This window comes from Aotus nancymaae, unplaced genomic scaffold, assembly GCF_030222135.1.
Source record: "Aotus nancymaae isolate 86718 unplaced genomic scaffold, 86718_ANA_hifiasm-v0.15.2.pri h1tg000029l, whole genome shotgun sequence".
Classification (NCBI taxonomy): domain Eukaryota; kingdom Metazoa; phylum Chordata; class Mammalia; order Primates; family Aotidae; genus Aotus; species Aotus nancymaae.
Genome location: NW_026988442.1, coordinates 15886413 through 15898605, shown reverse-complemented (window position 1 = coordinate 15898605; position 12193 = coordinate 15886413). Strand labels below are relative to the sequence as shown.

At 50.3% G+C, this 12193-nt stretch overlaps 1 protein-coding gene across 1 annotated transcript in view; it reads right to left on the bottom strand.

The window, feature by feature from the left end:
- The window catches only part of EPB41L1 (erythrocyte membrane protein band 4.1 like 1), a 143070-nt gene that overhangs the window by 128090 nt on the left and 2787 nt on the right, over positions 1–12193 (bottom strand). The window lies entirely within an intron of this gene.

The following is a 12193-nucleotide window of genomic DNA, read 5'->3' as shown; positions in this document are numbered from 1 at the left end:
CAGACCAGCCTGAACAACATGGTGAAACCCCATCTCTACTAAAAATACAAAAAATTTGGCTAAGCACGGTGGCTCACACCTGTAATTCCACTTTGGGAGGCCCACTGGATCACAAGGTCAGAAGTTCAAGACCAGCCTGGCCGACTTGGTGAAACCCCGTCTCTACTAAAAATACAAAATTAGCTGGGCATGGTGGCAGATGCCTGTAATCCCAGCTACTTGGGAGGCTGAGGCAGGAGAATCACTTGAAACCAGAAGGCAGAGGTTTCAGTGAGCCGAGATCGTGCTACCGCACTCCATCCTGGACAAGAGTGAAACTCCACCTCAAAAAAAAAAAAAAAAAATTAGCCAGGCATAGGTGGACATGCCTGTAGTCCCAGCCACTCCAGAGACTGAGGCAGGAAAATTGTTTGAGCCTGGGAGGCGGAGGTTGCAATGAGCCAAGACCACGCCACTGCACTCCAGCCTGGGCAATAGAGGGAGACCCTGTCTAAAAAATTCAGTTCCTCCATGGCACTAGCCACGTTTTACAAGTCCATTAGCCATATGTGGCTAATGGATGCTGTCTGGGGCATCTGCAGCTCTGCAGTCAAGTCCTTGAGGGCCTGGGCTGGTGACCTCCTTGGCCCTAGCCCAGAGCTAAGCCTTGGAGGTAAAGTTGAATCTGAATAGAATGGCATCTACTCCTTCAACAAACCCCTACTGAGCCTAATATTAATATTTACCTCTGGTGCCTACACAGTGATGGTGACAGTGGGATCTGACTACCCAGTGTCCTTCACTGAACCCTCAGTCCCAAATAGGACCTCCTGTAGTGTTCAGAGGATGAGGCTGTGGCTCACAGAGGTAAGTCACCTGCCCAAAGTCACCCAGCTTTGACTATGCCTGCTGACTCCGAAGCCTCAGCTCTGTCCCTAAACTTTGGCAGGGGCCTGCCCTGAGGCTCAGCCTTCTAAAAGAAGGAATAAGCCTTTGCCACTATTCTCAGGGTGTCCATATCTCCCAGTTTATTGGCAGAGAATGGCCCAGAATAAGAAACCCAATGATGAGGACAAAAGGGAAGGAGAGCAGGACAAAGGTATGGCATGGGCTGCATGGGCAGTGGTCCTGAGTACAGGGCTTAGGCTGTGGCACCATCCTTAGCTCCCCCCACAAACACCCAGCAAGAGGCAAAGCCAGCAAGGTCCACTGGCTGCCTGCCCTCTGGCAGGTCTCCAGGGCTAGGCACCAGGCCCTCCCCCATACCTCCCCTAAGAGCACTCACCCAGAGGCCCTTGGACTAGGGCCAGAGCCAATGCTCACCTCCCAGGGTCACCTTAGCTAGAGGCAGGGGAAAGGGCCAGTTGGCAGCCTAACTCCTGGCAAAGTGGGGAGAAGAGAGCCCTGGAAGCAGATTCCAGAGTAGGGAAAAGGTGGCAGGTACCAGCCAGAAAAACCTGGGTGACTCCACCCAACTCCTGGGGTGCAGCCTCCCTCCCACCAGCCCAGCAGAGTGAAACTCTCACCAGCTATTAGGTTTAACAATTAACTCTGACTGTAGTTTTCATTTCAGCAGGAGGTAGTTGCAGCAAGAACCATCTGGGGCTAGGGGTATTTGCAAGGGGAGAGAAGCTGAGAAGAGGGAGGAGTTAACATGAAGGGAGAGGAGTGGCCAGTGGCCCCCTCCCCTCCTCCTTCACATCCCTACCTGGCAATGTGGGATAGTCCTCCGTGCCAAGAGGTGATGGCATAAGTTCCATGAAATCAAGGGCAGTGACTGGCACATAGTAGGTGCTCAATAAATATTTTTAATCAACAAATTAAGGGGGGTGGGTAAATAGAAGAAAATAGGCCTGCTAGATGGGCAGACTGTTGGAGAAGTGAAAGGAAGTGAAAGACGGCTTGTCCCAGGCTGAACACCTCCTTGACCCCTTTGACCCCAGGACCTCACGAGAACTGGAATGGTAACCACCCAGAGCATGCCAGGGACATGGCTTTGACGTCCCCCAGTCCTGGATGCCACTCCTGACTCCATTCTTCCTAGCTCTGGCTTTGGGAGCCCTGGTTTCTTCCCCTGTAATGGAGGTGACACCACTACAACCAGGGCTGTCTGTACAGAGCCAGGTGCACAGACACTCGGGTGCCCATGCTGTTTTCATAGTCATGTCTCTTGCTGCTGCTTGGCAACAGCCTCCTCTTCTCAGGCCACCCCCTGATTTCCCCCACATCCCAGTAGTCCCCTGGCTCCCACCTATGTGGCCCTTTCTCCTTTTCAGGAAGGAAAGCCTGGAATGATGACGGCTCTGGCCCACTCACATCCCACTCACCTGGGATCACGCACACACCCTAGCAACAGACTGCTCCCAGTTTGACGTTTGCTTGTAATTTTCATCCTCCTTGGGTTCCCTGGCCCCCTCCTCACCCTAACACAGGCCTAGGTCCTCAGCCTGTCCAGAGCGTGCGGGACCAGTTCACTCAGTGTTCCTGGGTGGCAACTCCTCCTCCCAGGCCTCTGCTTCCCACCTGTGGAGTGTGGCATGAGGGAGGTGGATTCGGAGATCGCTTCTGCTGTGGGCTCTGATATATAGAGATTCTGACATTTCTGGAGTCATTTCGTGCTTTAACTTCAGACATCAGTGTTCAAATCCCAATCTTGGCCAGATAAACAGGCAGCCCTGCAGAAGCCCGAAACTGAAGCCCACCTGCCACTATGCTTAGCTCAAGCCTAGGAAGAGAGTGACAATCTCTCCCCACCTCACTGGTCCCTACTCCCTCTGCCACATCTGCCATAAAGCCTCACTTTGCTTTTTTTTTTTTTTTTTTTGAGATGAAGTCTCACTCTGTTGCCAGGCTGGAGTGCAGTGGTGTGACCTCAGCTGCTCATGGCAACCTCCACCTCCCAGGTTTAAGCAATTCCCCTATCTCAGCCTCCCAAGTAGCTGGGATTACAGGCTCATACCACCATGCCCAGCTAATTTTTGTATTTTTAGTAGAGATGGGGTTTCACCATATTGGCCAGGATGGTCTCAATCTCTTGACCTCCTGATCTGCCTCCCACAGTGTTGGGATTACAGGCGTGAGCCACTGTGCCCGGCCTAGAGCCTCACTTTTCTACCCCATCTTCCCGGCAATCTCTCTCTTGCCCTCAATGGTGGCATCATGAGTCATCACTACCCCAAATTCTTCTTGGCAAAACAAAGCTTGAAGCAACCACTCCATCCTGGGTACCGACCCTATGCCCCTTCTGCAGGGAGAGTCTAACTCTGTTTCCACTTTGCTCTTTCCCACATCGTTCTTAAAACTCTCCAAATATGCACCCTACTTCCCCATTCTACACAGGAAATATGGGTCTGCTCCCAGCCTGTCATTGCCCTTCATGCCCTTCTGGCTCAAATGTCACCTCTAGCCTGGCGTCTGTACTAATGACTTACCCCTCAACTCACTCAGCCACATTTCTGCCAGACACTGACTTCTTGTACTAGAGTCTTACTGCCCAGCTTGACCTTAAGACCCTGGAGACCGAGGAACTCCTGTCATGACTTTTTTTTTTGTCTTTCACCCTGAGCCCCCCAGCACAATGCTCAGAATGTAGATGTTTGTTGAAACAATGGTAACAACTATTAACCAAAAAATAATAAATCATCATCATTTATTGGCTATGTGTTCTTTACAATGCTCTTATCAGTATTTTGCACAGAGCACTTCAGTTAATTCTCCCAAGCCCCAAATAAACTTCTCATCCCTACCTCTTGAACTGAGAAAACTAAGGCTCAGAGAGGGGAAGCGATCTGCTCAGGGTCACACAGCCCAGATATGGAAGAATCAAGCTTGGAATTTCAGTTCTTACTCACTGCCCTACTTGGCCTCCCTCCAATCCACAAATAGAGGAGGGGCCATGTGAGAAACCATGGCCTGCTAGTGACGTGGGCCACGGGGGCTCTAAAGAGGCCAGCCCAGCCCAGGGCTGGAGGCAGATTCTGCAAATAAAATTTAGTAAGCCTCAAGAAAGCACTCGTTCTGTGCACAGCCCCATGCTAGGTGCTGGGAAGCAAATAATAAGACATAAGATATCCCAGTGCTCACAACCTGGTGGAAGGAAAAAGCTGCCTCCTAGAAAAAGCTAAGACCAAACAGAACTCATCCCCCAGAGGGGGACAGATAAGGTACTAAGGGAATGCAGAGGAGTTAAAGACAAATTTCATCTTGGGGTGAGGGGGAGGGCTTACAAGGCTTTGTGGGACATAGGCTGGCATCTGAGCTGAGCCTTGAAAAGGCAGACAGGAATTCAAGTGATTGGGGAATGGAGGGGGTGACATTCTTGGCAGGTAGGAACAGAGGGAGCTGGGGCAAAGACATAGGAAGCACTGGGCATGTCCCAGGAGCCTCAGGAAATTAGTTCTCACAGCCCTCCCCTTGGCACTGACCCACAGGTCCAGCCCTGAACAGAGGCCACCTTGAGCATCCCCAGATTCAGGGGTACTTTGCTTATTTATGGTGAGTGGGGACGGAAAGGGAGAAAGGGCTTGAGCACCTGGGCATGTGGCTGGACAGAAGGGATTCCAGGGGCCAGAATGCAGGCTGTGTCCAGAATCTCCGAAGATGGAACATGCTAAAGGAGGTGATCCCCCAGTGGTGGGTGAAGCCAGGGAGGCAGCAAGAAAAAGGACAAAAAGGCCGGGTGCGGTGGCTCACGCCTGTAATCCCAGCACTTTGGGAGGCCAAGGTGGGCTGATCACCTGAAGTCAAGAGTTCAAGACCAGCCTGATCAACATGGAGAAAGCCTATCTCTACTAAAAATACAAAATTAGCCGTGTGTGGTGGCATATGCCTATAATCCCAGCTACTTGGGAGGCTGAGGCAGGAGAATCACTTGAACCCGGTAGGCAGACGTTTCAGTGAGCTGAGCTCATGCCATTGCATTCCAGCCTGGGCAATAAGAGCGAAACTCCATCTCAAAAAAAAAGAAAAAGAAAAGGACAAAGAACTTGGACTGGGCAACAGGAGACATGACTTTCAGAACCACAGATCAAAGCTGCATGGGACCTTGAGATTATCCTGTCCAACCCCCATTTTATAGCTGGGGAAACTGAGGCCCAGACAGAGGAAGGGGCAGGTCTACAGTCCCTGACCACCTTCACAGCAAAGCCAGCAACATGCTGAGAGGCATGAGAGACCAGCCCTCTCCACCCAGCTCTGTCATTGGCTCCCTGGTGACCTTTCTCTAGACGTTAGGCTCTTACTCCATAAAACAACCCTGAAGACAGCGGTTCTAAAGTTTTATGGGTTGTGACTCCAAGCCAGATGGTGCCTGTGGATCCTCTCCTGGGGACAATATACACCCTTAAAATTGTGCATGCCATTTGAGAAGTTCACCAGCACCTGAGACCAGCCTTCTACAAGGGCAATCTAAGAACCATCTGTGTCCCAATCATCTCGATGGAGAGCCTGTTAGAGCAGGCTGCTTCCAGGGTCCCACCTCAGATCTGACCCCCACCGTGGAGCAGCTGGGTTGAATTTCTTGGGTGAGTCCTGGAAGAGTATTGGTTTGTTTTTTGTTTTTTTAATTTTCTTCCCCCAACACCCCAAACCAGGATGTTGTTTTTTTTTTTTTTTTGAGATGGAGTCTCACTCTTTCACCCAGGCTAGAGTGCAATGGCACAATCTCAGCTCACTGCAACCTCCACCTCCCAGGTTCAAGCGATTCTCCTGCCTCAGCCTCCCGAGTAGCTGGAATTACAGGCGCCTACCACCACGCCAGCTAATTTTTGTATTTTTAGTAGAGGCGGAGTTTCACCACGTCAGGTTGGTCTCGAATTCCTGACCTCAGGTGATCCACCTGCCTCGGCCTCCCCAAGTGCTGAGATTACAGGCCTGAGCCGCTGCGACCCCCAGCAGGGTTTTGTTTGTTTTTGTTTTGTTATTTTTAGCACGCCCACCTTTATTGCTCTTAGAGGGAGAAAAATTTGAGAAGCCCAGCCTTAGGGAAGCCTAGGAGGGAGGGGGATGGGGTGAGGTGCTAACTTGCTTCCCCTTTTAGCTGTTTCACAAATTGAACTCTGATTCCTTGCCCACGAAGAGTGGCTCTATGGCTAGAAGTTTCAAAGCCACCACTCCTTCACCAAGGTCCCTCCTGATTGAGCCACCTGCTCAGGCAGGCAGGTGGCTGAGCTGGGCCAGGCTGACCAACATAATGGTCTTGATTGGGGTGGGTGGAGGCTCAGCAAGCTGACTGCAGCTGCCCAGATTCCTGAGGGATACTCTGAGATCAGCAGCTCTGCCTGGGAAGGAGTCTGGACTCCTGGGCTGCACTTGGGGTGAGAACAGGTTTTCTATTCCTCCCTCTCTCCAGGCTGCCTCCTTCTGTCCCTCAGGCCAGCTCCTTTTTCTCTTCTGGTGGATGTGTACTTCTGAACCAGGTCTCCTGGCTCTAGTCTCTGCTTCTCTCCCCACTTCTTCCAGAGTTCCACCTGCCACTGAGCCTGACAGCATATCCAAGCCCCCAAGCACCCTTCCGAGGAGACAAAACGGTGACAAAACTGATGCTCTTTGCAGATGCATCTTCTTTAAGTGGAAGACTCTGCAACGAAAAATTGAGGTGGCCAGTGACGAAACAGTAACTAGGAAAAAAGTCAAGTGCATTCAGATGCGCCCTGTCCCCCACCCCCGATGCAGTGTCTCTCCTACAGGTGGGCAGCTGCCTAGAATGAGATGGGCTCAGAGCCCTGTCGGGCTCCAAGGCTGTTGCTGTAGAAAGGCTGGTCCCAGAGGTGCTGGCAGAGTGCAAGCCTAGGAGGCAAGATTCCTGTATTAGAAGCCCTGCTCGCAGAGTCAAGAATTTGTTCTCGGCCAGGTGCGGTGGCCTCCCAAAGTGCTGGGATTACAGGGGTGAGCCACTGTGCCCAGCCTACTGTCCTCATTTCATAGAGGCTCCACTGCAAAGCCTAAATTTGGACATAGCCTTGTGGAACTAAAAGGCCACCACTATGGGAGGCCAAGGTGGGTGGATCACGAGGTCAGGAGTTCAAGACCTGCCTGGCCAAGATGGTGCAACCCCGTCTCTACTAAAACTACAAAAATTAGCCCGGCATGGTGGCAAGCACCTGTAATCCCAGCTACTCAGGAGGCTGAGGCAGGAGAATCGCTGCAACCCAGACAGTGGAGATTGCAGTGAGCCAAGATTGTGTCACTGCACTCCGGCCTGGGCGACAGAGCAAGACTCTGTCTCAAAAAAAAAAAAAAAAATTTGTTCTCTGAATTTGAGCAAACGCATGCCCCTCCGTGGACCCCTAAATGCTCCCGCAGGCCCCATCACAGGCAGTATAGGAAAGACTCAAGAGTGCCAGTGGGCTTCGGATGGATCTAGATTGAAATCCCAGCTGTGCCACTTGCTGGCTGAGGACTGTATAGGCCTTGGGCAAGTTATTTAGCCTCCTGTAATACGATGGGGATCATCATCTCTGCCACGCTTGGTAGTTGAAAGGATTAAAAGACATAAGGTATGTAAAGCGCTTAGCACAGGGCCTGGCACACAGTAAGCCAATAAACATAAGCAGTTGATTATAAGTCACCAGAGTGAGCCTCTTACGAGGAAGACTCAAGACTTTCTAATTCTAGGTGGCCTCAAGCAAACCCAAACCACCCACCTGAAGTGGGCCTGTATGTAGACTCTATCTTTAGACTTGTAATCTGGGGACAAGGTGGGGAGAAAGCAGACAGAAGGGAGTGAGAGCAAACTAAGAGGAGGGAGGACAGGAAAGAAGAATCAAGTGGCCAAGGAGGGGCCTGGCTTCCCCAGTTTGGGGTAAAAGGAAGGTGACTTGCCGGAAACTGCCAGGACAGTGTAAGCCCTCTCTCTTTTCCAGAGCCTTCCCTAGACCCACCATGGCAAGGCTTAGAGGGACAGGACCTGCTGAGAAATGCCACTCTGGCTGTCAACAGGGACACTGAAGCCTTAGGTTACATCCAGACTCCAGAGCCCCACATGGTGGCCCTCCCACCAGAGTAGGCAGAGATGGTCATAGCCAGACTGATAACAGAACAACCCGCCCATTCAGCCTGCTCACTGACAGCTCAGGGACCCCTCTCTTGGGGTTCTAATCCTGACTTAGCAGGACACTCCCAGCTGCATCCTCATCTCTGAAACATGTACAGAGCTCACTCCAGGATTCTTTCTGCCCCGAGCTCCTGCTTCTGGGCCTGAAGTTGTAACTAGGGAAAAAGCACTGTTCAGACTAAAGACAGGAGCCACAGATAAGGTGTTCCAATTGCCACCGACCAGCTGTGTGACTTTGTGGGTGTCACTTTTTCTCCCTGAGCATCAGTTTCCCTCCTCAGGCTAATGAGAGCAATGGCAAGGACCATCTCCAAGGTCCTCCCAACCCAGACAGAGGCCACACTTCACGGGATGCCTCTGAGCACAGAGGCAAAGAGGACCTGTCTCAGGAGAGGAGCCAGCGGGTTGGGCTGGGCTCTGAGGAGAATGCAGTGGATATGGCAATGGCCAAGGGTTATTATGATGATGACGATTATAATTAAAAATCACAGCTACAAACCCTTAAGCAATTTACAAAGAGCTTTCTCATTATCTCCTGGGATCGCAATTTGGTGAAGCAGGCAGGGCTGGATGATGATTATTCACATTTGACAGATGAGGAAAGTGAAGCAAGATTAGGTGACTCGTCCAACCTCCTAAGTGCAGAGAAGGGAGCGCTGAAGAGGAAGCAGTTATGGAGTGCCTACTGTGTACTACCCCACTAGGCATGCTCATATGTTATTTTGATCAAGTCTCACAACCATGACACTACTGTAGGTGCTACTGTACCCATTTCTTTTTTTTTTTTTTTTTTTTTGAGACGTAGTCTTACTCTGTCACCCAAGCTGGAGTGCAGTGGCGCGATCTCAGCTCACTGCAACCTCCACCTCCTGGGTTCAAGTGATTCTCCTGTCTCAGCCTCCTGAGTAGCTGGGATTACAAGTACCCACCACTATGCCTGGCTAATTTTTGTATTTTAGTAGAGCGAGGTTTCACTATGTTGATCAGACTGTTCTCGAACTCCTGACCTCAGGAATGATCCGCCTCGGATCACTTAGATTTGAAATGCAAATCTGATCAGGTGATCCGCCCGCCTTGGCCTCCCGAAGTTCTGGTATTAAAGGCGTGAGCCACCAAGCCTGGCCTACTGTCCCCATTTCATAGAGGCTCCACTGCAAAGCCTAAATTTGGATGTAGACTTGTGGAAAAGGCCTGCACTCCTCCCCATCTTCCTGCATATACTGGGTTGAACAGTGTCTACTCCCTGCCCAGATGTACATCTACCTAAAACCTCAGAATGTGACCATATTTAGAAATAGGGTCTTTGCAGATGCAATTACTTAAGTTCAAATGAGGTCATACTGGACTAGGGTGGGTTCTAAATCCCATATGACGGTGTCCTTATAAGAGGAAATGAAACAGGGAGAAAGCCACGTGATGACAGAGGCAGATGCAGCTGCAAGCCAAGAAATGCCAAAGATTGCTGGCAACCACCAGAAGCCAGGAGAAAGGCAGGAAACAGACCGCCCCAGAGCCTCCAGAAGGAGCCAACCTTGCTGACACCTGGATTTCAGCCTTCTAGCCTCCAGAGCTGGGAGAATAAATGTCTGTGGTTCAAAGCTACCTGGTTCGTGTGCTTTGTGATAGCACCCCTAGGAAGTTAATACACTGTGTATCCTTTCAGTAGCTGACCTAGGCAGGACCCTCAAACTCTGTTTTTCAGATTCCCACTCATTAGGCAGCTGTAGAGGAGGCTCTGGAGGCTCCTCATGAGAAGTCACTCTCACCTCTCCTGCACCTTCCGGGGCCAGGCTGTCCTGAAAACAGGCTGAAGACAGGCTTATAGAGGAAAAGGCTTCCTACAACAGCCTGTTCTAGGTGTCTGACGACCCCAGTGGGGCCTTCCCATTGAGTTTGTTTAGCAGCCTCTGTGTCCAGGTCTCCAGGTCAAAAGTCTTCCCCCTCCTCCCAGCCAACCATCCTCTGTCACCACCTGGAGAGCTGTGTTTTTGAAATGCAAATCTGATCCTTCCTGGTTGGCTAAATCCTCTTCCCTAGCTCCCCACCATCTGTAGGACTTGGTCAGGCTCTTTGGCCTGTGCTAGATCTGCCCCCAACCTTCCTCTCAGCCTTATCTCCAGTCATTCACTCCTCCACCCTCATCCCCGCCACTCACCACCTCCTATTCCAACCAAGTGGAACTATTTGGGGTTCCCCTAAGAAGCCATTCTGCCTTTGCACATGTTGTTCCAAATACCCAGAAGGTGAAATCCAGCCCAAACACCATCTCTCTCCTCCAGGAAGCCTTTTCCTCCATAAGCAGCCACGCCCTGGCAGCTTGCACATTGCCCTTGTGGTGGTATTGCATCTTTATGTGTCTGCTCCCACCCTCAGCCTGTGAACACTGCTGGATTCATTTCTGTTTTTCTAGGCCAACCGATACAAAGGCCTTCAAGAATGTTGAGCTGAAATTAGCCAGGTGTGGTGGCTCACACCTGTGATCCCAGCTACTTGGGAGGCTGAGGCAGGAGAATGGCTTGAACCCAAGAGGCAGAGGTTGTGGTGAGCCAAGATCTCGCCACTACACCCGAGCCTGGGCATAAGAGTGAGACTCTGTCTCGGAAAAATTAAAAAAAAAAAAAAGAATGTTGAGCTGAATTGTGGAGTAGCCATAATGGTCACAATAGCTGACATTTATCAAATGTTTATTATGTACTCACATTATGCTAAGCATTTCATGTATGTTATCTCATTTAATTCTCAAAACAATCCTATGAAACAGATACTAGTACTGGTCCTATTTTACAGTAAGGAAATGAGGAGATGTTATCACTTGCCCTAGTCCCCCCAACTAGCACATGGCAAAGCCTGAATGACTCCAGAGCCAATGCTAGTAACCACTACTAAGAATGGCAACCATCCCAATACCTTCATTTTACAGAGGCAGACATGTGCCGAAAGGGGAAAGTGATTGGCCCTCGGTGATATAACAAGACATGGACCCAGATCTTTAGATTCCTCTTCCAATGCTTTTCCTCTTCTCATTCCAGCAGAATCCTAATCCAGGAGGACACAGAACCCCAGCTAGGTTGTATCTCCTGAGGAGCTTCCTCCTGCCTCTGCCAGAGCAGAGCCCAGCATGGACCTAGACACACGGCAAGTGCTCAAATCTATGGCCCAGAGATGGGAGACACAGCAGTGAAAAAGACAGGTACATCTACTTGAGAAAAGGCTGAGGCCTGCTTGGATTACACATTGTCAGGGCTTGAGATGAAACTTTGGGTATCATTTAGTGCAATCTGCCATTTTATAAATTAATTCATTTTGACAAGCTTATTGAACACAAATCATAAATCAGGCACCATGTGGGACACTAAGGAGATTAGTAAGCAAGTTCCTGCCCACATGGCATTTACAGTCTAGGGAAGGGAGAAAGAAAATCCAACAACAATTACAAATTCCCACAGGCCCTGTGAGACGCAGAGAGCTCTAAGAATATACAACAGGGAAAAGTGATATGGCCTGGAGAGCTGGCAAAGGCCCCCCTGAGAAAGTGACTATTGAGCTGAGGTATTAAGAGTGAGAGTTAATCAAGATGAGAAGCAGGGGAAGAGTATGCTAGACAGAGGGAATAGAATGTGCAAAATTACAGAAGCAAAAGAGATCATGGTGCCTAGATGAACTAAAAGGCGAAAGTGGCTGGTCTCCACAGAGGTGGGCAGGAACCAGATCCTGAAGGGCCTTATAGATCAAAGTAAGAATTGGAGAAACTGAGCAGATCAGGGAACCCCCTTGCTCAGAACCTGGGCCAGAGCAAGCTGTCAAAGAGTCACTGCACTAGTCACTGAAGGAGAAACTTATCCCAGATCACAAGACCTGGGACTTGAAAGCAGAATTCCTACCTTCCAGGTGGGGCCTGAGGGCTATTTCAGGCACCTGTGGGAGGGACAGGAGGCTTTCCAAATATTTCAGTTAATAGACGATTCCCAGCTCCCTGTCTCTACCTCTCTTGAGCCTCCAGAGTACATAAGAATCACCCGTGTTTGTTAAAACGTACATTGCTGGGCCATACCCCCAGAGTTATTGATTCCTAGGTCTGGCATGAGAACCAAGAAACTGCATTTCTAACAAACTCCCAGGTGACTCTGCTGCTGTTGGCAAGGTGAAAGAACCATAGCTCTA